The 26407-nt window shown below is 41.9% G+C and overlaps 1 protein-coding gene and 1 non-coding gene across 2 annotated transcripts in view; one reads left to right on the forward strand and one right to left on the reverse strand.

Annotated features, from left to right (window-relative positions):
• Window positions 1-26407, forward strand: part of LOC138755486 (peroxidasin homolog) — a 545492-nt gene that overhangs the window by 208243 nt on the left and 310842 nt on the right. The gene's annotated exons all lie outside the window — the stretch shown is intronic.
• On the reverse strand, window positions 10639-10745 carry LOC138755951 (U6 spliceosomal RNA). The gene has a single exon (XR_011352649.1). It is a non-coding gene; the product is annotated as a U6 spliceosomal RNA (small nuclear RNA).

A 26407-nucleotide genomic window follows, 5' to 3' on the forward strand; every position in this document is an offset into this window, starting at 1 on the left:
GAAAAGAGGGTTGGTGCGAGAACACAGCCTTGCTTCACGCCATTGTTAATGGAGAAGGGTTCAGAGAGCTCATTGCTGTATCTGACCCGACCTTGTTGGTTTTACCCATATAATGACGCTTAACACACATCTGTGCATCCCATCAGTGGCAGTCGACAAAGGTACAAACATGACCACATAAAACGATTTTCTTCTGAGGAACTCCAATTATGTTTCAAAACTATTTATGTGATGTTGGTGGCTGTTTATAGCATGGAAATAGATCCTTCAGCCCACCAAGTCCATGACAATGGTTAAACATCAAGATACACCAGTCCTGCACTAGTCACTTTTTATTCCGTCCACATTTCTAGAAACTCTCCTAAGAATCTAACACTCACTTACACAAAAAGGGGCATTTGGCAGTAGCTAATCAAACCTTTAATCGACGTGCCTTCAGGATGTGCGGAAAACACAGGACCCAGAGGAAACCCACATGTTGTCAAAGAGAATATGCAAACTTCACACACACATTGTGATGGTTATCAGTAGTTAACCCATTTTAAATCCATGGACAAGGCTGTGGCTGGACACTTTAGATTTTGAAATGTTCAGTCTTATCTGCTGGGAAAAAGGGATAATTTATGCTATTTGTTATACTTTCATCCATCTGTTAGTATTTTTATTTAATTTATTCTTTTAAAAATTTAGAGATACAGCACAATTACAGTCCTTTCTGCCCATAAGTCTGCACTGCCCAAATACATTTGTGACCAATGAACTTACTAACCTTATAGGTCTTGGGACTGTGGGTGGAAACCATAGCACCCAGAGGAACCCAAGCATAGATGGGGAGAATGAACAAACTTCTTATAGACAGCGCTGGATTCGAACCTGGCTTGCTGACACTGTAACAGTGTTGTTCTAACCACTACACAAACGGTGCAGCCCATGTCATTTGGTCAACTAATTAAAATAATAACATCACATTAAAAAAATCTTACACATGACACATGGTATACAGAACTTAAGCAAAACAGATCTCTTAAAATTGACATTCACATGCAATAAATGTAATGTGAAAAGGTAATAATATTTTATAGTCTTGCATTGGTGAGTGTAAAAACAGAATAAAGAAGTGATCAGTTCCTCTATCTTGGGAATGCAGGTGGTTATCACTTATACCAACTTCAAACATTTCATGTCGTTCTCCTGAATGTTCTTTCTATAGGGATGTTTTATACATAACCTTATTCTTTGGGTTGAGTCCAAGATTTTCTGTTCATTTCTTTTTTTCCCATTGTTTCCAGATGTGTGGCATACTGTCAACTCCTGTGCTATGGGCTTCAATTCATAGTTTCAGAAAGAGCATCACTTTGACATTTCATGGTCCATTGACCTCAGTTCTAATTTAGAGCTGGCCCCAAAAGTTACAAATTATAAAATCCCCAAATCTTCTCAATAGCTTGCTTTATGTCATAATAGTCGTGCTATATTGGTTTGAATCCTCAAATCAAATTATATTTTCCAGTGGCCATTCAATTAGCAAAAGCACATTTTTTTTCTCATGTTTACAACTAAGATTATAAATAGTTACAATGATAATCTTTACAATGTCAAAACTATATAAATTATAGTCATTCATCTGTCCTGGACCAAATAATAAGCATAATTTTCTGACTTGAATCTTGTCAGTATTATGTATTTTAACTATCGCAAATTGTAGGAGTAAAGGAAGAATGATTTGTACAAATCTGACAGCTATTGCATTTCTACCTAGAAGTAAACCCAATACAATTGAAAGCTGGCAGTGATTTCTTTAATTTGGTGCATTTATAAAATATATGATGCTTTTGTGTAAAATAATTCCATTGCTCTTGGCCCATTTTAATTGCTACCAGAGTCTAACAAAATGTATCTTTATACCTGTCAAATATGTTATTTTTAATTTTTTGGCAGAAAGAAATCAACATACTTTTTTTTCTGGGATCCAAAATTAATTTTCTCAGCATCACAGTCATTTAATCTTCTAGCCTGTTTCATTGGTTTAACTTGACATTGATGTAAAGACATGGTAAATGCTTAGCACAGAAAACTCAAGTTTTTGTTAATTATTTGTCGGTGAATGGAAACTTCCCCTGCATGGTTCTATTTATTTTATAGATTTTTATGGACTAATTATTTAGTGCAATCTGATCATTGCCATATCCTTACCTGTTGACAGCCACCCAGAAGAACATTTCGAGCCAAATCACTCTAAATCTTCTTACGTTTCTCATTCCACCCATCCCCTGCAGCATGTTAACCTTATGGTTATGGTGAGTTGCTGCAAGACTCTGACCGTGAAACTTCATCTCTGCAACTTTGGCCAGTGCAGACCCAGTCTTCACACAGACAGCTTGTGGTGTCTGTAGTCCTTTCATTTATTGCCAGTGTTTTTGTTGGTCAGGAAAGTTAAAGTCGAAATAAATCAGATCAATTAAAAAAAACCTATTAAAATGCAATTTATTCAGAAACACATTGAGCTGCTATTCATTAATGTTGAAAATAAATAAAAAAACATACCTCAACTTCCCTTTTTGTGTTTGAATGAATTGAGCCATTTTCATTGCAGCAAACTGACTGCCATGGAGAAGGGCTAGATACAAAGCACATTTGGCCCCTTAGCTTAGAAACGTGTGCCGTTGCCTTTAACCTTCAGTGTATTTAGTTCAAGTTTATTGTCATATTTTACCTGGTACCATGAAAAGGGTTCTTCCACAAACAGTCTAGAAAGTCCCCCTGAGGAATTTATATACCTGTACAAAGTAGCAAGGTAAAAGCACAGTTTCAATGTACTGTATAGCGTGGCAATGAGAATGATAACCTGGTAATGGCAGCATGAAAACATGTTTATTTCTTTTTTTAATCTTTTAATTAATAATGTTATAAATAAACAATACATGAGGAGAATAATCAAAAAGGTGAAAATATGACATCATATGATATAACATATTGCATTACACCTCACTGACAAAAGGCAAAGGAGGAAAAACCCAACACCCAACCCCAACCAACCAATTTTCCCTTGCAACCGCTGCAATCGTGTCTGCCTGTCCCGCATCGGACTGGTCAGCCACAAACGAGCCTGCAGCTGACGTGGACTTTTTACCCCCTCCATAAATCTTCGTCCGCGAAGCCAAGCCAAAGAGAAGAGACACCACAATTAATGAATACGTTCTCATCTCAAACTGAAATCTTCCAAAATAAACTTTTTTCTATTATGTACAACCCCTGTTAATCTAAGAAAAAAATAAACAAACAAAAGAAAAGATGGGGCATCTTATCCTGAATATTTATTAATAAAAATTAATCATCAAACACCAACAAAAAGAAAAGAAATAAAATTAATTATGGTCTGGATGGGAAAATAATTATACTAAGTCATGTGGAAATAATTTATAAAGGGTCAGCAAGTGTCTTCAAATTAAGCAGAAGTATCAAATGTATGACTCCTAACTTTCTCTAAACTTAAACATGACATAATTTGAGAGATCCATTAGGCCCTTTGCCTTGAGGGCGGCAGCAGGAGCGGATCCTGACTTGCAAACTCACCTTTCAGGTGACATCTCTAAAAGGCTGCTTGCAGTGTTGCCTGATCCACCTGAAAGGGCCTATTCATATCCTGAGGCACCTAGTAGCGCCTTCAGATTTGATGGAGGCGGGGTGACTGGTGCCGCAGTGGCACCTATCATAAATATGTGGCCCTGGTGCATGAATGGCCAGCTGGGCTGTGACAGCTGCACTTGCTGTCCCCCAATGGCTGCCCCTGCCCCGCTGACTGCCCCTGCCCTGACAACCGCCTGTCCCAATGGCCCCCGCTGACCTCCACTCCCCCTTGGGGTAGCGAGGCGGTGGGGGGCAGCTGTCAGGCAGCAGGGTGGGGGGCTGTCAGGCAGCAGGGAATTGGGTCACTGGCTGATGGGGTCATCAGCCCTCTCCCAGGCAGCCACTTATAGTCGCTGCACATTCAAGTGCATTGGTAGAGGGTCGCGCTCCTCTGATTATCCCTCCCAGAGGAGGGTTGGCATCGGCACCTTGGAGGCACTTCTGCTGCATTCAGGTGAATATGTCTTTAGCCGCAAAGGTGGAGATTATGTGGCTTTAAACTGGAGTGTTTAGGCCACCTGAAAGGGCCTATTGACTCAAAATAGGTGGATTAAAATCTTTCCATTTAAATAAAATAGCTCTTCTAGCCAACAATGTAGAAAAGACTACAACCTAATGTGTGGAAGTGTGAACTCATCCCACTTCTGGAACTATGATTCCATAAAAAGCAGTCAGTGGGTTAGGTTGCAAACTAATATCCAGTATAGCTGACAAAGTCTTAAAAAAAATCAATCCAATACCTCTCCAACATAAGGCATGACCAAAACATATGAGTTAGAGAAGCCATTTCTGATATTCATCTATCACAAATAGGATTAACGTTATATAACATTAAAAAAATGGACCAATTTGTCTTTTGACATATGAGCCCAATGTACCACTTCAAAGTGAATTGAAGAATGACGAGCACATTTTGTAGAGGTATTAACCAATCCAAAAGTCTTCTCCCATGATTCCTTTGGAAGATGTAACTGACATTCCTCTTCCCAGGCCCTTTTAAATTTGTCATTAGAATTTGATTGCAATCTTAATAATTTATTATAAATGTTACCTATTAAACCCTTATGAGAAGGGTTCAAATGAAATCAAAAGTATCAATCAAATGTAGTTGGTACAATGATAGAAAGTTAGGCAATAAAGTATTCAGCATGAGAACCTGTTGTGAGTTTTGTTTCATGACCTGATGGCTGCAGGGAAGAAACTGCATTTAAGCCTGTTAGTGCACAATGTCACAGCCTTGAACATTCTTTTCAATGGGATGAGGGAGAAGAGTGTGCATTGGGGATGGGATGGGTCTTTCAGTACATTGGCTGCTCTACCTATGCAACAGGAGGTGAATGTGGAGTTGATGAAGTGCAGTGAAGTTTGTGGGATGTTCTGAGCTGTGCTCACCACCTTTTATAACTTCTAATCATAGGTAGAGCAGCTCCCACACCACACTGAAGCATCTAACAAGTATGCTTTCAATAGTGCATCTGTAGAGATCATTGGGGAACATGTTTGACTTGCCAGACTTCTATAGTTTTCAAAGAAATTAGAGACATTGATGTACTTTCCTGACCAATTATGATCAGGTCAGAATTAACAACGATTCCACCCAGCAATATGAAGCTATCTACTATCTCCAGTGCTATTCATGTGTGTGACAGGGGTGTGCATTCAACACATCTTCTGAAGTCTGTTATTGGCATTGAGAGAGAGGCTGTTGTCTTGGCATCATGCCACTTGGCTCTCAATCTCTTTCCCTATTCTGTCTCATAATTATTTGGCCTGCAGCTGTGATATTGTCAGTGAATCTGAAGATGAAGTTTGATTGCTATTTGGCCGTATATTTCTGGGAACAGAGGGAGGAGGTGGACTGAGTATGTGTCATTGCGGAGCATTGGTGTTGTGTGTGATCGTGGAAGAAATGTTGCTGCCCATCTTCACTGACTTAGATCTGTTAGATAGGAAGTCGAGGATTCAGTTGTAGCGGAGGATGCTGAGGCCAAAATCCTGAAATTAAGAGTTGAGGTTGTTGGAGACTATCGGAATGAAGGCAGAGCTGTGGTCTATGAACAGTAGTCTGACATTGCTGTTCAGCTATTTTCAGGTTGAATGGAAGGCCAGGGAGATGGCATTGTGGACCTTTCAGGGCAGCAGACAAATTGAAGAAGGCTGAGGCTTTCTGGGAGACTAGAGTTGTTGTGAGTCATAACCCATTTCTGAATTCCACAATGAACATACATGTAACTATCCAAATATTCTCAGTGGAATCAAGCCTACTAATTAACTGTTCATTATTATTTATTTTCTTCTGCAATACTATGGATTAGTTCCTGAGAGACTCTCATTGATAGGAAGTTCCAAAGTAATTTACATTCCTTCGATATACTTATCTCCTTTACCTGGTTTTATCCATTCAGTAATTTGGAATTATTAGCAACAATTATCTGCATTGCTTATTTTGACCCCAACCTTTGGGTATTTTTCTTGAGTTTGGTACCGAAATTGTTATCAGAAAAGCACATTGCATTGATTGGGGTGGGGGGGGGGGGGAAATCCTCTTGCTGCACCTCCCTCTAGAACAAACAACAAGTTCATCAGGTTCTTCAGAGATGAAAGAGAGCGAATGGAAGGAAAGGACACAAGACAGTCATCTTAGACAACAAGTCCATTTCAAGTAAGGCTGGGAATAACTTGAAAGAAAATCTTCAGCCAAATTTTGGACCAGAATGGTGTGCAGTGAGAGAAAACTTATTATAATAAAATGAGTGATTATAAAAAATGCCATTAATATTCATGATTTGGTTTGTCATTTTTATTAGAATCATTACATATCATGGATCCTACCAGATATTTAATTTGCCCTGTGAGATTACATTTATTAGATTCTGTAATGTTAAACAATAATCTTAGCTGCGTTACCATTTGCTTTGCAGAATTTTATAGTTTTTACTCAACCAAATAGTATCCAACCCACATGCTGCGTGGGTACAATGCTGATTTTGTATTCTACTCATAAATAGCATTTGAAAGAATGCTACATTACTTGTTGAATAGCATAAGGAAGGGCTGAAGAACAAAAATTGTTCTTTTTATTTTTTTTCAGACAAATATCAATTGATAGTTGTCACTAAGTTACATTAAGTATGTAAGAGACAAATGTGGCCCAAGTGAAGAGCTTGTCTTCTCTTTTAGCCATGATCAAACTAATTACTCACTTATCCCATTCAAAATTGAACTCAGTCCGATGGCTTATGTGAGCAATATATTGTCTTATTGATTTTGTTTGTACTTTCCCTATTCCATTTTTCTTCCTGTTCTCATGCAAGCTTTGAATAATAATGAGCTATTGATTCACAAGCACTATGGTTATTTGCAGTTGGTATCCTGCCAAAGGGATTTTTTTTTAATGTGTAACCCCATAGAATGAGTGTTGGCAGATATCATAGCTATGACCAAATCTAGCATTTGTACACAACTGACCTTCCAACAGGATCTTCTGGAAACTTAACCATTTCAATACCAGAGGAGCTGAGACTATTTGGACTGGCACTACCACCATCATAATTTTAGTTAATTGGGTATAGCCCCTGTTTACTCCTGTGCAGTTATCAATGAGGCTGTTGAAATTTTATATCTTCACATTTAGCAAGGATTTAATAGAGATTTGATCTGTGTCTGTAAACGTATTAATATACTTGTAAAAATAGTTTATATCAATTAATTTCAGAAAAGTTGATCGATATTCCATTATCTAGTGTTCTGGTGTGTTGTTAATGTTTAAACTCAATTGTTTTCAGATCTCTCCATAACCTGGAATTTCTATCATCTTGACCCTGTGTGCGCATGCGCGTGCGTGTGTGTGAGTGCATGTTACATAGATATCATATATTTATACACTACCAACAACCAATCCAGATTTATTATGTTGTATTAATTCTGGATTTTTTTTGCATAATCCAATAGAATCATATTATTGTGTCTTTTTCAGACTTACAACTCTCAAAGATAACTGGGCTCTTCTAATTCTGAATACCCAGATCAATCACTTCACAGTCAGTGACTGCCTTCTAGCATCACAATTATGTTATACAATTCCCTTCCATCTCTCTCCCACTCTTGGGTACTTTATGAAAGTCCTTGAAACCTTCTGCTCTGTTAGCTTCTTGGGTTAGTTCAGTAACACTAGAAGGATCTTGCATAATATTGCTGTGGTCGAGACACTTTACATCTACACGTTGTAAACACACGAGTGACTGCAGATGTTGGAATCTGCATCAAAAGTCAATCTGCTGGAGGAACAGGCTGTGCAGTATCAATGGTTGAAAAAAATAGTCAAGGTTTTGGGTTGGAGCCCTTCATCAAGACTTATTGTTTGAATTCTTTATCCTGCTACATTAAAAATCTTGGTTTTTAGAGTTTTAGAACTTTTGCTGGGCAAATAAACCTGGGTTTTGCTTGAACAACTTGATTTTGAGAAGTCTTTATAGCCATCAACCCAACATGAATTATGGAATTGAATGACTGAGAACAAATGGGAGAGTGATTGACCTTGCTGTCAAAGTAGCATTTGATAAAGAATGGGATCAGACAAGTCGATGGGAATTCAAGATTATACTCTCCACAAGTTGAGTTATTTCACACTCACTGACTGCTATTGTGTGAAACTTATCTTGACTTCAGTCCATCAATGCAGAGATCTCTCAGGGAAGTACCCCTATCCATTGATCTCTTATCCATCAGATGACAAATCTGGGGTTGTTTGTAAATTATGCAATATTCATTTACATTCACTGCTCCTTGGGTAATGATTCAATCTGTTTTAAGGTGTAATAAATCTGGGAACCTGCAAATAAGGGCTAATAACAGGCAAGGAATATTTACATCCGACTAGAACCACATCTTGAAAATATCCCTGCCTCCACTTGACATTCATGCTATCAACATCCTGAGGGTAGTGATTATTGATTCTGTGCCTAAATGACTAAGGTCAGAACCTGCACAATTTCCAATTCCAACAAATTCTTCAAATCTATTTGACCAACTCTAAGGCATAATGCAGGATGACCTGCTTGGATGATCTCAGCTCTGACAACATTTCAGAAGCTTGGAACTATCCAGACCAAAAGACCCTTCTTGATTTGGGACCCTACTATCTATTCTAAACATCCCACGTCTCTCTTCCACCATTGCACAGTGCCTGTGGTGCATCCAATTCACAAAAAGCTTGATGACAACTCATTAAAAACTTCTTTAACTGCACATCCTAAATGCCTTGATTTCTATTATTTTGAAGGATGTGGGTACAAAATGCTTTGGACTGCTAACAATTGAATGTTGATATCAGTGACAAGTCGAATTTTATTATCCCTTCAAGATATAAAGTAACTGGTCTTGGAAATGTATTGCTTTTCCTATATTGTTTTTAGGTCTAAGTCCTGACATTCTTGATTGGATAGCATCATGGGAATGTCTTCAGTATAGGGCCTGTAGCAGTATTACCTCTACATTCTCAAAGACAATTGAGCTTGGGCAATTAATGCTCCTTTCACCAATGAAACACATGTCTTGTAAATAAAATTAAGGTATCCTATGATTTAAGTTACTGTATTCAGTATACCTATGTACATTCTCATCTTGTCCCATTTAATAAATATAATGCCAACAACAAATCCAAAATTATGCTGTTAGATTAATTTTGGATTTTTTTTGCATGATCTAATGGAATCATATAATTGTGCCTTATTAATATGAGATGCATCTTGGTTATATTGTAGTCAATTAACAGGTAAAGGTGATAAGACAGAAACCTGCACATGTGCTACATTGTGCTCTCATGTTTTATTTTTGTGTGTTGAATATTCTCACATGGGTTTATGACGATGTGTTATGGTCACTTGGCAAGAAAATAGCAGCCTACATCAATTAAAACATTGAAAGAATTGCAATTTTATAGTTGAAGAAAAAGCAGTAAGTTCTAGAAATGTTCAAAGCATTAGTTATCCTTGGTAGAAAGAAAGTATGCCCAGGTCATGGACCTTTTATCAGAAATGGAAGTATTAAGAGGTGGGCATGAAAACCCCTGTTAACTGGAATTCAAGCAGCCAGGGAAAAAAAAAATCAAGGAAAATAATAGGTAAAAAATACCTAAGTTTAAATTTGGCGTGCCTTGCCATTAGATCATCAATCATGCAACCACGGAATCTCAAGCAACCGGAAAATAAATTTATCCACCAAAATACACCAATTTCCGTGGGTGTCAGATACCAGGAGTTTCACTGTAGTAGGGTTTTGTTTGGTACAATTGAAAGGAAAAGAGGATGGAAAAGACCAAAAGAGAAAGCCAATGAGAAGGTGTAAACTCAGTGATGAAATTGATGATGGTGCAAAGTTGCAGTAGATGGTAATGGAACAAGTAAAATAAAATTGGGCTACAGGAGATCCTGACCTTAAAACAAAAACAAACTGGAGGAATTCAGCAGGTCAGACGAGTGTATGAAGACAGAAGGATGGTTAATGTTGCGTCCCAGTGGTTTGCTTTTGCTCCAGATTACAGCATTTGCAGTCTCATGTGGCTCAGGAATTCAGAACTTTTTATTGAGTTCTTTTGTTGTGCTACTTCCAAATCTGGAGATCATCTATATAATAAGAGCTATTTGATTTTGTATTTTTAATGTTCCCATGAGTATTGATTTCCCTTTGGTTCCTGTTCTCAGGATTATGGTTGGATACTTTCGCTGCTTCTGCTACTCAGTGAAGATATTAAGAAACTGAAATTTCAGAAGAAATAACCAAATAGATGCCAGAGAATTTACAAAAAATATAAAGGCAATATACTCTGTATATATTTAATAACACTTCCATTTTGCAAGCAAAAGATAAGAGAATATAAATGACTTCTATGATAATTGAGGATGCCAAGTTTTTTGTTCACGTTTGAAATAAACAACGCCACAGTATTTGCAAAAAACATAACATACTTACATGGACATATAAGAAAGATTAATCATTTATTTATTTATTTATTAAAATATGGAACGCTTCAGGAATTTGCGTGTCATCCTTGCGCAGAGGCCATGCTAATCTTCTCTGTATCGTTCCAATTTTAGTATATGTGCTGCCGAAGCGAGCACTATTCATCATTTTTTAAAGTTTACTTAGCACCAACTTCCCACTTCGACAGATTCCTTAATCCTTAATCTTCCAACCTTTTGTTTCATTTTTCAACATTTTACAAGCAATAAACATGAAATTACTTAAAGAATAGTGAATAAATTTTATCTGCATACAAATTAAACCAGATTTCAGAGGATGATTAGTGGTAGTTAGGATGACTATTTAGGTAGGGGAGGCCAAATAACCACTAAGGAATTTTAAATTAAAAAAAAATTCAGCTTCCTTTTCCCCCAGAGCACTGAAATAATAAATGTGTTTGGTGGAGCAGAGTGAACCTTGTAAAGGCGTAAACATGGTAAACCTTGTCCCTTATCATATCCAATTTACACCTTTTGAGGGTCTAGATTCCTCCCCCATTGTTTGAATTCTGAGACTTACGAATTCTGACATTCTGTTTATTCCTTAAAGGAGGGCTCAGGCCCGAAAGGTTGGCAATATATCTTTAGGCACTTTCAGGTGGCCAATTGCCCCACTTGAAAAGCCACATATTTTGGCAATATGCGGCTGTTGGGAGGCCATGTGAATGTGCAGGAGGTGCTTGCAAGGTGAACTTTGTAACCCTCCTCCAAGAGGGATAATCACCACAGCACAGTGGTCTCCCCAGCCATCTAAATGCAGGCACCTAAAAGCGGATACATTCAGAATGACAGTCAGCTGGCGAGCGCCTGACAGCTCCTCTCCCAGTTCCCCCTTCCCCCCAGCGCAGGACATCAGGGCAGGGGCAGCTTGCTGGGCTGTCAGTGCGGGAACTGCAGGGCTGGAGCGGTCGGCAGGGGAGAACGGGGGCTAGAGCAGCCGGTGGGGGAGAAGGGGACTGGAGCAGCCGGCGGGGGAGAATGGGGCTGGATCAGCCAGCAGGGGAGAAGGCTGCTGGAGTGATGGGTGGGGGAGAAGGGGGCTGGAGTGGCCGGTGTGGGAGAAGAGGGCTTGAGCGGCCAGCGGGAGAGAAGGAGGATGGAGCGCCCGGCGGGGGAGAAGAGGGCTGGCCGAAACAATGCCGGTACCTGACTCGAGCGCCATACTCACCCGCCGGCCGCTCCAGCCTCCTTCTCCCCCACCCGCCATCCCAGCCCCCCTCTCCCCTGCTGGCCACTCCAGCCCCTTCTCCCCTGCCGGCCGCCCAAGCCGCATTCTCCCCCACCAGCCACCCCAGCCCCCTTCTTCCCCACCGGCCGCTCCAGGCCCCTTCTCCCCGCCAGGCGGCAGAGCGATCAGTCTGGGGACATTCCACGGGGGATGTCCCCGTGCTGATAGCCCACGTTGGTTGTCGCAGCTGACAGCCAGCCATCCTAACTTGACAGCTCAAGGGACAGGAGCCAGAGTGTGCTTAAATGCGCATCCCGGTGCAGCTGTCCCTTCAGGTGGCCAGCGCTGCGCTTTTAGCGCTGCCACCTGAACGGCAAATCAAATGGCTGCTTTCTCTTCTTCAGGCACATTCTTAGTGGTGAATACACCTGAAGAAGCCTATTATTTCCTACAAACGCTAGGTGAGTTCCTCCAGCATTTTGGTGTGTTTTTATCAAATAAGATCTAATCAATTCTTCTATATCTGATTTAACCACAAGGACAAGCACACATGCACATGCATGCAAACACATTTGTGCATAGTAGGATTAAGTTTTGATTTAAGAAAGAAGTGTTAGTTTATTAATAATTATTAATAAAAATTATTATTTTGAAGATACCATGGTCTTGGTGAATTTCTATTGCTGCTGGTCTAGTATGTAACATGCACTAACAACCTTGCACTCAGTGTCACCAAAACCAAAGAGCTGAATGTTGACCAGGAAGAGAAAAATGATGTGTACTATTCAGTGATCATTCAGATTTAGTTTTTGGGAGTCCCTATCTCAGAGGATCTTTTTGGACTCAGCATCCAAATGACATCATGAAGAATGCATGTTGGGACTTCTACTTCATCAGGAGTTTGTGGAGGTTTGATATGACATTGGCAAATTTTACAGATATTTGGTGCATTGTGTGCTGACTGGCTGTGTCATGGTCTGGAAAGGAGACACCAATAACCCTTGAGTGTAAAGCCCTGAAAAACGTGGTGGACACAGCCCAGGCTATCACAGGCAAAACCCTCCCTACCATCGAGAATATCTACAGGAAATGCTGCTGTCAGAGGACAGCAGCAATCATCAAGAATCCACATCACACAACACACACTGTTATCGATGCTGCCATCAGGAAAGAGATATAGGTGGTTCAAAATTCACATCACCTGGTTCAAGAACAGCACTCTGCATTGCAGAGTTTGATGATATTATTTGTTTACAAGGGTATGTTGTGTACATTTCTTTTGCACTACCAATAAGAGGTAATTCAGCCTCACCTGCAGAAAAAAATATCAGGTTATATGTGATGCCATGTATGTACACTGACAAATAACTCTGAAATCAATGATGCATTAATTTTACACAGTTTTACACATAGGACAGCATGGTTAGTGTAGAGGGCAGCACAATGCTATTGCAACATCAGTGACCTGGTTTAAATCTGGTGCTCTTTGTAAGGAGTTTATACTTTCTCCCCATGATCGGAGTGGGTTTCCTTGGGGATCTACGGTTTCTTCCCACCCTCCAAAGACATATGGGGTTAGCAGATTAATTGATCACTTCAGCCTATTTGGGAAGCAAGAGCTTGTTGACCAGTAAGGTCTGTAGCTTGGCTGTATCTCTAAATTAAAATTAAAATAATCTGTGCTTCCCAAACATGAAGCAATGGAGGTGGGGCATGATACGAGGATAGATGACAAATCGAGATTGATCTGTTGGAAATGTATTTGATTTATTCAGTATTTATAACTATTTATTTTATGAGTCTCTTATCCACCAATATATACATGAATCTTTCTGAGCATCTGAATTAATACAACACTGATAATCCTTTTTTCTGAATTAGGATATTGGGCACTACAGAACTAATTATAGTACTGTGGTGGTGTGAGCAGTGGAAGAGACACAGCCACCATGTTGAGGGTCATTAATGACTGTTTTATTCATATTCAGCACGCCCTTTTAAGGGCAGCATGAGCTCAGTCACCTGGTGCATTGTGACATCATAATCGCTGCCCAGGGTGGGCCAGAGATAAACCTTTGACGATGCCATTTCCCCATGACTGCCCTGTCACATGGCAATACAAGCGGGGCCGGTTCGCCATGAGGACAACCCCCCTCCCAGAACCGGCTACGCGTTCTGCCGCTTTGGTGGCCGGCCCCAGCGCTTGGGCGCGGCTGTCTGCACCAACTATGCTAAGTCCAGGTGGGCTGCCTGGAGGCATTCCACCATAAAAAGTTCCTCTCTCCCCCCAACGTCCAAGTTGAAGGTTCTGCTGGACTGGTCCAAGACTTTGTATGGCCCCTCGTACGGTCACTGTAGCGGTGCACCTTCTGGTCCCCCCGCATGAAAATGAACTGGGCCGAGACGAGTTCTTTGGGGAGATGAAACAGCCGGGTGCCGTGGTGTGCCGGGAGTGGGGGAGCTAGAGAGGCCAGTCGCCTGCATAGGCCCGCCAGCAGGTTTTTATCAGTGATCGTGGTGTCAGGGTCTGGGCCGAAAAACTCACCTGGTAGGGAAAGCGGTGCGCCATAGACCATCTCCACTGCTGAAGTCTGCAGGTCCTCTTGGGTGCCATCCTAATCCCAAGGAGGACACAGTGTAGTTTGTCCGCCCAGTCTGATCCAGAGAGCCTAGCCATAAGCGATGCCTTCAGGTGCCTGTCGAACCTCTCCACTATTGGACTGCGGGTGGTATGCTGTGGTGTGGTGGAGCTTGACCCCCAGGAGCTTCGCCATCTGAGTCCACAGGGCAGACGTGAACTGCGCCCCTCTGTCGCTAGTGAAGTGCGCTGGGACTCCGAAACGGGTGATCCATTGGCTGACCAGAATCCTGGTGCACATCTTCATGGAGGCCTCCTTAATCAGGACAGCTTCTGGCCACCTTGTGGCCCGATCCACCACCGTGAGGAGGTAACGAGCCTCCTTGGACACTGGCAGGAGCCCGACGACATCAACGTGGATGTGTTGGAATCTGCGACTGCCTGCGACCATCCGCACAGTTGTCTTTACCGCTGGGTGTGTGATGTTGTGGATCAGACTGAAGACCTTTGTCCTCCAGTGCGGTGGGACCACCGGGCATGGCGTGCCTGTTGGGATGTTGCAGAGCAATGTATCCGGGTTGTTGGGCACCCGGACATCCTTGAGTTTGAGGCCCACGATAATGGTCCGCAAGGCCTGCGTCTCCGCATCATTCCTCTGTGCCTGAGCCAGTTGCTTGTAATCCAGGCCGGGTGCGAGAGTATTGACGGCTGGACAGGAGAGTGCATCCGCCACTACATTGTCCTTGCCAGCCCTGTGTCGGATGTCAATCATGAACTCAGACATGTACGAGAGGTGACTCTGCTGTCTAGCAGACCACGGATCCTTGGCCATCGCCAGTGCTTGAGTGAGGGGCTTGTGATCTGTGAAGGCAGTGAACGGCCTGCCCTCGAGGAAGTAGCAGAAGTGGAGGATGGCCAAATACAGCGCCAGGAGCACCTGGTCGAAGGCACTGTATTTGAGCTCCGGCAGGCGCAGCTGCTTGCTGAAAAAGGCCAGCGGGCATCATTGTCCATCGAGCCACTGTTCCAGAACCACCCCACTGCCGTAGCTGAGGCATCCATGGAGAGCGCTGTGCACGCCTCTGGCCACAGGTGCACCAGCAACATGATGCTGGCTAGAGCCTCCTTTGAAACGATGAAAGCCCTGTCCTCCTCCTCTGACCACAATAAAGTTTTCTTTGGTGGCCATGAGCACGAACAATGGGTGCATGGTGCGCGCGGCTCCGGGGATGAAATGATGGTATAAGTTCACCATCCCTGTGAACTCTTGGAGGCCTTTCAGGGTGGAGGGTTTGGGAAATTGTTGAACAACCGCTACTTTCTCTGGCATCAGTGCAGCCCCAGCTGCTGAAATGGTGTGCCTCAGGAACTGGAGGGACTCCTTGCCGAACTGGCATTTCGCTATGCTGACTGTGAGGCTGAAGTCTGCCAGCTGGGCAAAGAGTGTGAAGAGGTGAGCTTTGTGTTCATCATGGTTGCAATTGGCAATGAGAATATCGTCCAGGTAAATGAACTTTTCCAACCACATCCATGAGGCGCTGGAACATTTGGGCTGTGTTCTTTAGAGTGAAGGGCATACTCAAGAATTCAAAGACGCCAAAAGGGGTGATAATGGCCGTTTTACCCACGTTGTGTGGATACACCGGGATCTGATGGTATCCCCGCACGAGGTCGACTTTGGAGAAGACCCGTGCACTGTGGAGGTTGGTGGAGAAGTCCTGTATGTGGCACACTGTGTACCTGTCGGGGATGGTTGTGTCATTCAACCGATGGTAGTCCCCGCATGGTCTCCAGCGCCCGGACAATTTCAGGACCATATGGAGTGATGATGCCCAGGCGCTGTCAGTGCACCGGATGATTCCCAGTTCCTGGAGCCTGGAGAACTTCTCCTTTGCCTGCTGGAGCTTCATGGGCAGCAGCCATCTGGGTCTAGCATGCAGATGGGGGCCCTGTGTGGTGATGTGGAGGAAGACCCCATGCTGGGGCAGGGCAGCGTTGAACCGTGGCTCTAAGATGGTGGTAAATTCATGGAGGATCTCGTCGAACTCATTCCTGGCAGTGGATACGACAACGATTTTGAGCCTGCTGGCTTCTGCTGTGTCCAGTCAGGAGTAGTGGAACATTCGAGCATTGACCAGTCTTTTGTCCTTCATGTCAACCAATAGGCCATAAGCTCTGAGGAAGTCAGCCCCTAAGAGTGCGGTGCCCATGGAGGCTAGGCTGAACCTCCAGTGGAACTTCTCCTTCCCGATCTTGATCTGTGCCCTGCAGGTGTCGTAGGTCCTGATGGTGGTGCTGTTGGCTGCCTGCAGGGTTGGACCTCAAGATTGGGTGTGAGTCTCCAATGCTGTGGGGGGAAGGACACTGAACCCACCCCCTGTGTCCACCAGGAATCGGTGGCCGGTGGATCTGTCCATCACATGAAGGAAGCTGTTTGTGTGTCCAGCTATCACAACCATCAACGGCGACTGGCCTGGTCATTTCCCTGAATCCCGCAGGGCTGGCGGCACTTACGGGCTTGTGCTCCCCAGCGCTGGTGGTAGAAACAGCAGGTTGACTGGCCCTCCTCTGGATTGGTCTTGGGAGCGGCTTGCGGTTGGCTGGCTCCTGGTCATGCCATCTGGTTGAGGGCTGTCTCGTTCTCCCTCTCCTTGCACGAGAGATCATTCACATGGGCTGCTGCTCTCCTCATGTTCGAGAAGTCTTCATCTGTGAGGGGCAACTGGATGTCCTCAGCACCTGTTCCAAGAATATCTGGCGGAAGAAAAAACAAGGCTTGTGGTCTTTTGCCAGGGCCAGCATTTTGTCCATCAGCGCCGATGGACTAAGGTCCCCAAGCCCATCTAGGTGAAGGAGCTTGGAAGCCCATCGCTGGGGAGTTAGCCTGAAAGTTCCAAGCAGCAGGTCTTTGAGGGTGGTGTACTTGCCCGTAGCCAGGGGGTGGTGGATGATGTCATCCACCCTCACTGCTGTATCTTGGTCCTGAGCGCTCACGACATGATAGAACATCGTGACATCTGCGGAGATGTTGCAGAGTTGAAATTGTGCTTCCGCCTGCCCGAACCACATTCTCGGTCGGTGGGTCCAAAAGGGGGGAAGCTTGATGGAGACGGCGATAACCTCTGCTGAATACATGGTGTTTTGAGTCCAGAAAAATGTCTCGGCTCGTCAGGGTCACCACTGTGGCGGTGTGAGCAGTGGAAGAAACGCAGCCACCACGCTGAGGGTCATTAATGACAGTTTTTATTCAAATTCAGCGCGTCCCTTTAAGGGCAGCATGAGCTCAGACACCTGGTGCATTGTGACATCATAATCACTGCCCAGGGTGTGCGCTGGAAGGGATACTGGAGTCAGAGAGAAACTTCTGATGACGCCAGTTCCCCATGGCTGCCCCATCACATGGCGATTCAAGCGGGGCCGGTTCGCCATGAGGATGTGCGCCACCACAGTACTAACATTAAATTACCATATATGTCAGCGTATAAGAAAGCATTTGAAACTTTAAAATGTCACCCCAGAATAAGGGGTCTGAATCTTATATTGAAACAATAAAATGTATTATAGACATGCTTAACACAAAATAACATCGCAGCAAACAAAGCTAACAGCATGCACCGGTCATTACAATAGCTCTTTACAATAGCTGACAAGCAGCAAATTTCAGTGCTTTCCAATGGGGTCCTTCCACCCAGACTGACTCCCATCAGTTCTGCACAGGTTTCAAATGACCTGTTAAAAAGCTGATGGTGGTTTATTTTAGAATATGCTAATAAAATTTGCACCTTTTTTCTTTTAAAATAGTATATTAAATGTAGCTAACAGCATCACTCCTCTGGTCAGTCATAAGTACCAGACTCGAGGTAGACTTATTCAGCAAGTGCACTGAAGAAATTTTATTTTAGGTGTAAATTCAGGTGATCAACTTCAGGTGAACAAGAATCGTCTTATGCACCGATGTACAAGGTATTCAACATGTTATTTTCTTAAATATCACTTTGGTGATATGACCACCAGCCTACTGCAGGAGGCGATCTCTGTACCTGTAGGAAGACCATTTAAGGGGCTGACTCCTCCTGGCCAGCTGTCGATCAGCCAACCTGAATATAAGCCTGAGCTGGCACCTCCTGAGTCAGTCACATGGGGAGCCACTAAGGCATGAACTGATGTTCAGGCTTTTACTGGAATAAAGCCTGTTGTACAATCTTTCCTGAGTTTGTGCTTGTTTGCTGCTACCTCAGCGCACCACAATCACCAGATGTATTTATAATTTTTTTAAGTGGTGTACATAGATTGAAACCAAACAATACTGCTTTCTTCTAAATCTAGTCTGCTGGTGAAACTCAACAGAGTGGGTAACAGCAGTGGGAGGAAAAGAATGGTCAAGGTTTAGAGCCAAATCCCTTTATCAAGACTTCTATCATCTTCCTTATCAGTCTCCATTGGAGGGCTTTGGCCCAAAACATTGACTATTCTTTTTTCCATTCACAGGATGTCATCGGCACTCTGTGGTTAGTAAGGGATTACTTAAGGTAGTATGTGAGTGGACTAAAAAAGGTTGAGAACCACTGGTCTAGGGCATAACCACTGATGTTCTTTTCCTTCAATATGTTTCCCTATCATTAAGGAGTAGTGTGAATTCTGCCATCAAAACTTTGTGACAAAAAGTTTGGGAGACAAAATCTCTCAGAAAGATTGGTTGCAAAAATGAACTGCCTTGTACCATATTCTTTGATCTATCAGTGCCAGCATATTTAACTGTGTTCATTGTGGCAGCACATTTCCAGTGTGAATTGGTTAACGAAGGTGCATGTATATAAAATGCGCATCAAAATTTGATTTCAGTCATCATACTATTTTAATCTGACTCCATTACTAAATTGAAGTTTAATGATCCATTGAACACCATGAACTACTCATGCATGATGAGGTTGGTGTTTGGCTGCATTACAAAACCACATCTCTCAAAGGAGCCATTTAAATGGCTTGTGGATGTGTTTGCCATCGATTGAAGGGAAGTTGATTGTGTGCATTTGTTGGAGATATATTGTTGCCATTGCAAGAGTTATAGACATTGTAAGATGCTACATCGTAGCAGAATTTTACATGGGTCTCCATCCGAACATGGAGGTGTTGGTGTTCTTTTTCTCTGCTTTCAAAATAAGAGGGCCACAAAACAAAATAGAAATGAGGAATAGGTGAAGGATCCTCAGATGTGAACATCTCTCCAGAAAAGCCTTCCCTACACTAGCATGACAAAAGTCGCATTTTACTCCAATAAAGTTCTTATAGAAAGTAGCTACTTTTTGTAGCCCATATATCACTTCTGCTGGCCAAGTATTGAACTGCTTTATTTCTCCTAAAATATTACACAATCATTGATGTTATAATGAAAATTTCAGCTAATTCACCATTGTTACATTTGACAAAAAAATGTGGGGAAATGCAGATTTTCTGCTATGCTGTTTGGAAGCTTGAAAACTTGCTGAAAAATTGGAATAAAATTCAAAGTGAAGGGTTTACCTTAGTATTTGGCAAGACCTTTGACCTTATCCATGCCAAGTCCTTCATTTGTCTTACTGGCCTTGATACTCTTGGTCTCTTCATAAATCTCAGGCTTTTTTAACAATTTCGAAGGTGGTGGTATAGTGTGGGGATTTGAGGAAGCTGCCATATTGATATTTTTAATTCATTCTTCAGTAGCTTAGTCTTAATGGTAAGGCCAAACTTTATCGCTCTTCTCTAATTGCCCTTCTTGAACCTCTGCTGTTCTTTTAGTGAAGGCACACCCAAGGAGAGTTGCCAGATTTTTAAAAAGTTAAACATTTTTAAAGTTGTAAAAAGCACCAATGGAGCCAACAAGAGCCTAAAAATCTTCTCAAACTACCGAAAGCCCAGCAGCCTCCAGCTTTTCAAGAATTCAGTAAATAGCCACCATTTGGCGCCAAAGGGGCCACATCTGGAAACCCTGCACCCAAGCAGTTGAACACTGGAGTTTCTTCTGATGATAGAGGAGATGCAACACGTTTCCAAATCGGGATGTTGTGTGACTGAGATTGAAACTTGAAGGTAGATGTGCTTGCTGCCCTCATCTTTCTTGGTGCAAGAGATCGTGGGTTCGTAAAGAGTTGTCGGAGTAGCCTGGGTGCATTTTGTAGGTGGTGTCCATTGCAACCATTGTGCATCAGAGGTTAGAGAATGAATGTTAAGGGCAATGATTTTGCTCCCTTGTCCCAAAACATGTCAAGTTTCTTGAGAGTGGTTGCAACTACAGTGGTCCATTATTCCATTATGTTCCTAATGTAGCGGCTTCTGTGGTAGAGTAATACAAACGCACACGCCAGAGTTGTCAACTCAAGACTGATTTATTCAGAATTTACAAGCTTCTTTTATATACCACATGTCCCAGGCTCCATGAGACACGGTGGGACGTTACAACAAGTTTGCTCCCGATCCACGGGACAGGCAGGTATAAATTAAGCCTTGTGAGTGTCCCTCAGCTTCCGGCAGGAGGCTTAGCATCTCTCATGTGTGGTCCATTAGGTGAGTATTCGGCTGTCCGAATTATGGTTCTGCATTCCTGCAGAACTGCTTCAGCGACAGTTTGCGATGCCTCACTGTGTGCCCACTCGGCCCGCTACATCACCCCCACCCAGAATTGTTGCCAGAAACTAAAACACCAGTTATGTGTGCTTTAGGTGGAAACCCACGTCGTCTGGGCTGGGGGCACTGAATGGGTGAAGTGGGATCCACATGGTCAGGCTTGAGTCTGTCCACACTAAACAGCTGCAAATGTCCCCCCGTGTCCAAAGTAAGAACAACCCCATCCCTCTTAATCACATCGGGGTCACCAATTGTAGCAGCTACTATGGTAGAGTTACTAAAGTAATACAAACACACACGCCAGATTAGTCAACTCAAGACTGATTTATTCAGACTTTACAAGCTTCTTTTATATACAATTTGTCCCGGGCTCCACAGGACAAGGTGGGATGTCACTACGAGTTTGGTGCTGATCCACGGGACTGGCAGGTTTAAATTAAGCCTTGAGAGCATCCCGTGCCTTCCGGCAGGAGACTCAGCAGATCGCCGTGCCATTCCCGGCACTCAGTATCTCTTGCATTTGGTCCATTAGGTTAGAATTTGGCTGTCCTACTATGGTTCTGCACTCCCGCAGAACCGTGCTGGCGACAGTGGCAATGCCACGCCGTGCGGCTGCTCGGCCCGCTACACTAACATTTCTTGTGGAACGTGAAAAGGCTTTTGGCTATCAAATCTTGTGCTGCAGAATACCCAGTCTGATCTGTTTTTGTGGTTCTGTTATTTGTATGTCAGTCCAGTTGAATCTCTGGCTCATGGGAAATAACAGAATGTTGCAGATGGGAACTTGGCAATGGTGATGTTATTCAAATTGAGCAGAGGTGATTTAGAATCTCTCTTGTTTAAATGGTCATTGCCTGACATGAATGTCACTTGCAATTGATCAGCCTGTGGCTGAATGATGTCCAGACCTCGCTGGAAATAGGTAAGGACTGGTTTATTTGTTGAGAAGCTGTGAATGGGATTGAACAAAATTGCCATTTTAAATGCAGTTTTGTTCTTACCATGATGCTAATGTTTGTCAAAAGTTCCCTTTAAAGCCACTTTTTATGAAATACAGGTGCCTAACCTTTGATCTGCTCATCAAAGATAAGAATTTGGCACCAAACATGACCTGACGCGACGCTCGCTCAACCCCTGTGCATCCCGTCGCATTCTGAAACATATATACTGGTATTTTCAGTCAGCTCAGTGGCAGCTCAATGCCCATTATCACTACACATAAGCCCTCATGCAGCTGAAACCGTTGTACCAGCATCAGTGCGGGTGAACTGAGAAAGGGGGCCATTCTCCTTGCATTGGTACAGACACGGGGCGGTGGGGGGGAAGAGATGGCAGTATGACTCGAGCAGGTGAGGAGGTGGAAGGACAGCAGCGCGACTCAGGCAGGCAAGGGGGAAGAAGATGGCAGCGCGACTTAGGTGAGTGAGGGGGTAAGAGATACAGCAGCGCAACTTGGGGGAGGGCGGGTGGAGGTGGGGGGAGATGGCAGCGCAACTTAGATGGGCAAGGGGGGGTGGGGGGAGAAACAGCTCTCTTAAAGGGTCAGAAATCAAAATGATTCCAGACTCCGAACAACAGAAGGTGTCTGGTCCTGACGATCCAGGATAAAAGGTTAGGCACCTGTATTAAGGTGGGGAACCAAGAATAAATCCACATAGGTTATTTAATTAACTGAGGAAAGAACTACTTTCTAAGATTTAAGAAAATAATGAAGTATGATAAATATTTGTAATTACCCAATTATGTGGATAAGAAGAGAAAACATATTAACAATAGCTATCAAACTTTTGATCCTAAAAATACTCTGAGCATTTCTATTATTTTTGAATGGAAGATAAAACTATACAATGATTTTTTTTTTCCCAAAAGATTTGCTTCCTAAAAAGAATGGAGATTATTATAGAGATGAACACAGATAATTTCAGATTTACAGATGTTGGAAGATAGAGAAATAGTAAATGAACTTTTATTGAATTTAGCATATTTTATCACATAATTGTGCTGACATATTTTGTTAGTTCAACTCACCTAAAAATGTTTCATCACTGATTTTCATATTTGCACTCAGCAACTGATGCTTCTTCTGTCAATGTCCAACAACAGTAAGTCAGTAATGATGGATTCCAGTTGCACTGATATGGCTTTTCCACAGTCACAATACCCTGGTGAAACCTTTCACCATATTCATCACTGACTGCACCAAGATCTGCAAGGACGAAGTCCAAATGCAAAAGCAGAAAATGAATTTTCAAAGACATGTTGCACTTTATGGTTTTATGTGCATCAACAATTCATTCAGTCTATATTAATGTAATGCACAATATCTATATCTGTGAGTTGCTTCTATAACCTGTCTGCATCTATTCTGACCATGTCCATGTCCATGTCCAGACCTAAGGTAACATTTGCATAGAGCCTGCATTGAGTGAATGCCCAGACATGCTTGGAGTGAACAAAACAGTTTGCTTTGTGGGCAATATACTAGTAGACTTAAAATATGACAGGAAATCACAAAAATTGGTTATATATAAAATGTGATATGCGATAGGAAACATCTAAAAGTATTCAGGAAGCCAAATCTTCATTAACCAGTGTAATTCTGTAGCAGCAGTAATTTACCGAGTTTGCATATGATTTAAAGAATACACTCACTCATTTTCTCAGCACAAAATGGAGTCAAATCATTTTATTCCACTCCGACACAACACTGAATTCATTATCCCACCAAACACCACCCAGCCAAACCCCTCTGACCTTTTTTAGTGGCTCTCCACCGCATGGTTTCACTCTCCTCCTCCTGTATCCGAGATCCATCACAATGTAAGCAGCCTTCTGAACTTACCGATTACTCCTGCACATCACCTTGAATATATCATCAGCGGCGACAGGCACCGCTCCTGACACAGGTAAGTTCGCGACCTGTGACAATTGAATGAAATAACTGTTTTAGTATTTTGTTAAAGTATTAACCATATATTTCAATAAGATGAACAAATGCATCTTCTCACATCTGAAATCTAGAGCAAATTGAAAAACAATTGTAGAGTATTAACATTTGTCGGGCTTGTATGCTTTTAGAATTAAATTTTCACCCATGCTTTATGTGTTTGCTAGAATAGCATATTAATTTTTCCACTAAAATTTATCAGGCTTAAATATTTACATGTATTCAGAGATCAGTGAATTGCATAAAATCTTCTTTAAATTATGTTTTTTTTTCCAAAACACATCAAAGAATATTAACTGTTCTCCCTGTCTCTAAGATAAAAGAGTTTCTATAGAGTTAAAAAGGTTTTAATCTCACATTCCTGGGAATAAGTTCTTAGAACAAAGGATTTTTGTGAGGTAATCTCTTTCATCCAATGCACAAGCAAGACAAGTCTTCAGCACTTCCAACTTACTAATCAATTTGGTTCAAGACAATTTTGGGAGCTTGGGTATTCTCAGTTGCTCATAGGTAGAATATTTATTCCTAACAGGAAAAAGCAACTTAATGTTTAGTAAAATTTCCAGGCAGATAAACACATACCCACTTGAAGTGCAACAGTATCTTTAAAAAATGTCCTGTTTTGGCACTTTTCACTTTGCTCAGAGATGCTGCAGGATTTGTAAAGTGTGACCTATTTTAATGTAAAGTTTTGAAGTTAATGGAAAGATTGCCCACTTGAATTTTTCCAGTTGTTTGGTTTGGCTACTCCATCATTTTGATTGATTACCTCATGAGTTGACAGGGAAATGTTGACAGGGAAAAATATAAGCATAACAATTGCAGGCTCCCAGAACTTGGCAGATGCAAGTGCCACTAATGTTGTTTCCTATTTATTAAGACTGGATCAACCAATAGGAAAAATATGTAACACCACATGCTTTTCATTTATTGCATATGGTCCAAAAATATAGCAAGTAATTTAAATTGCTAAATTTTATCATTATTCCACAGTACTTTTCCTAAACCTGAAGTGTTTTTTTTTCCAAAAGAAATGTAGAATTTGTATTCATCTGTAAAGGATGTTTATGTACAATTGATGCAGACTATTTTCCATTTTATTTTCCCATTAACCATGGGATTGATACTTCAAAATTAATTACCTCAAAGCACATGAATAGAAAACCTTTAATATTATCTTGATTCTGATTTGAACCTATATCCCAGAAATGAAATAAAAGGCTTTAAATCATGAAAGCACCCACCCTTCCTGAGGCATTTCTAGGTATCAAGGAAGTATGAGTTCTTTTAATTTCCACCAGGAAAGGAGTGGGAGTGGTTTTGAGTCTGTGGTAGGGTGCCTAGTCTCTAACCTTGGAATTCACAAATCACTTTCCATAATCTGTCACTCATTAAAACCATTGGAAAATGGTAAGTCACGTGTCTGTGATTTCCTAACATATACAACTTGTGCTGAGGCCCTCCACAGGTAGTGTAGTACTGGAAAATTGTATCTCTAATATCCAGAAGGGACAGTTATGATCTCAGTTCATGATGATTAATAAACGGCAGAGCCATGTGTGTCAAATTCTAGTGCATGTGGCGATTAAAATGGGAATAAAATCCAAGCTCAATATCAAAACTTGAAGATCTACAATGAAGCAAGTTAAAGTACTGTATTCTTATACAAATGATATGTTAATTGTTATATATATTTCTACTCTCATCAATGATGCATACTACTGATGAGATATGATCAGCTCACCAAATTTAATAGAAATTAAATTTACATTTTGCTTTCCTTCTCCAATTTCTAACTCAAATTTCACATTTCTTTTGGTATTGTTGGATTATGGTGCATAGTTTAAGGGAAATCAGAAGTTATTATGTTAGTGCAATCAAAAAAAGGTGCAGACAGATCTTTTGTTGGTTCTACAGTATTTTAGAGTTAGGGGAGTATGGGGAGGTTCAAGATGTTATTGTCATGCTCTTGCAACTCTACTCAAACTTCTTTTCAGCATGTTCAGGTGTACATTTTATTTGAGGTCTTGAGACATTTAGATCAACCTTAACAAAGATGATTATACAAGACTTAATATTTCGCTTGAAAACCTACAAGAAACCTTTCTGAAGATCCAATTCAATTAAGCAAGTGTATTGCAGAATCTGCTGGAACATTTTCAAAAGGAATAACATCATTTTTTGTTGTGAACATGAAGGTAAACCTTATCATTCAGGTTGTGCACAACCACCGATAGATTTATAACAGGCCTTATGCTTCGTCTTCCTTCATTAGTTTGAATTGTGTTGCGCTTTACTCGAGATCTGTCGAGTCTGTGAACAGTTCAAGGCACAGGATGGTTTTTCCATCTGTCGGGTTGTAGAATTCACATGCACATCAAAGCAGGGAATAAAAACAGTATTTGTATGTGTATTGAACAAACTTTATGAAAACCATTGTTTCAGTTTTTTAAATAAACATTGAATTA

This window comes from Narcine bancroftii, chromosome 2 (assembly GCF_036971445.1).
Source record: "Narcine bancroftii isolate sNarBan1 chromosome 2, sNarBan1.hap1, whole genome shotgun sequence".
Lineage (NCBI taxonomy): Eukaryota > Metazoa > Chordata > Chondrichthyes > Torpediniformes > Narcinidae > Narcine > Narcine bancroftii.